Genomic DNA, 1,781 nt, shown 5'->3' on the forward strand with positions numbered 1-1,781 from the left:
TCCTTTGAAACCCTTTGAAACCCTGCAGTATAGTACGAGACATATATTATGCGATGCACACTCTGCACAACTGGTTTTCACGGCACGTGGTCTACATTTGTAGAAAAAAAACAGAATTTCGTATCACCACTGGACACCACTCCTTAAGTATTAGGTACAAACAATTTCAGGAATTTTAAAAGACATACTTAAAACAAAATTCAAAATTTAAAAAATCAGAATTGTACGATGTTCAGTTTTAATCGTAAAACGGAAGTCTGGAACGGTCTGTATTATGATTGATATAACATTATAATCAAGACAAGCTTGAGGCCTTCGTTATGACTATAAGGAGCGGATGTTAATATATTTATGAAATTGTTTTAAGAGATCTAAATTAATTCGAAGTAAGATGGGAATTTGTTCATAGCTTATGCGAGTTTGTCAAAATCGAGATTGGCGTGGCTTGGTGGTATTACGAAATCGATAAAATTACGTATATTAAATTATGTATAATCATTTATTAATATATATTATAAAAAAATAATTTTTTATTTATGGGCCAGACTCAGCCAGGGGGACGTGTGCGAGTTTATCATATTATTTGATTTCAATAAAAATGTATGTACAAGAAATACTGTATTTTTAACAAAATTGTCCAAAGACTAGAATCCACAGTATTACATATATTTTATGTTTTTGTGAAACGTTTTTAAGGGTAATATTGTTGTCCTTGGTGTAAACAATTTAGTAACCGAGAAACTACTCTTTCGAATTTCGAATTAGGTACATTTTCAAAATCAGGGAGGAGGTATCTAAATAAATAAATAATAAATATGATTAATTTTATTAGACTAATTTTTTCAAAACAAATAATTTTATAAACAATAGATGGTAAAACACAAGACGCCACTGTTCAATTATGTACAGAAAATGTCTGGAAATTGAAAAGATGGTATTAAAACAAATTATTTCAACACACCAAGAATCAGAATATTCGAACGAATTCAACGTTAAAGGAAAAAACATTGACGAGCGTGCTCGGTGGATCACTCTGTATAGTAGATAATAATATAATATAATCACTGCTCGAGGCCTTCGCTACGACTTTATCGGAAACGAGATTGGCGTCACCTAACTATAATATGTAATAATGCGAAAAAGAAAATCTGCCCTTTAGGGGACGTGTGCGAGTGTATATGATGTTTGTCGAGTTCCACATAAACCCAGCTACGTATCGGAGAAACCGTTGCAGTTGAATACGGAGAGGAAATACGATTTAAAAGGTCACGTGAGTATTATATGGGTTGGTAGGTTATATACATACGAACTACACACCAAGTAAATTACTTATGCCACCAAATTCTGTACTTACAAGTGTACAGGGTGATTCACCGACCATATTATGATCGACTCCATTTCATAATATTATCAATGGGGCACTTGTTCAAATAAATTCGTATTCCTTGGAATTTATAGCAATATCATAAAGACTTGCAAAATATCTTAAATTATTACTTAGATCTGTGACGTAGTATAATATTATAGGTATACTTTAAATATCATCCTACGAACTTTTTTTTTTTTTAATTTACAAACGAAAACCACCATTTTTTTAGTATAGATGTTTTTCTTAAAAATCTATATACTTACGTACAAATCGAAAGTTAAATGACAGTATAATAATATAGTTTCGATTGATTATTATAAGCTTTATGCACTAAAGAGTATTTCCATGTACATACTATGGTGGTTTTACATCAAATATAAAATAGACATATTAATATTTAGTCAAGTAATCC

This window comes from Acyrthosiphon pisum, chromosome X (assembly GCF_005508785.2).
Source record: "Acyrthosiphon pisum isolate AL4f chromosome X, pea_aphid_22Mar2018_4r6ur, whole genome shotgun sequence".
Taxonomy (NCBI): Eukaryota; Metazoa; Arthropoda; class Insecta; order Hemiptera; family Aphididae; genus Acyrthosiphon; species Acyrthosiphon pisum.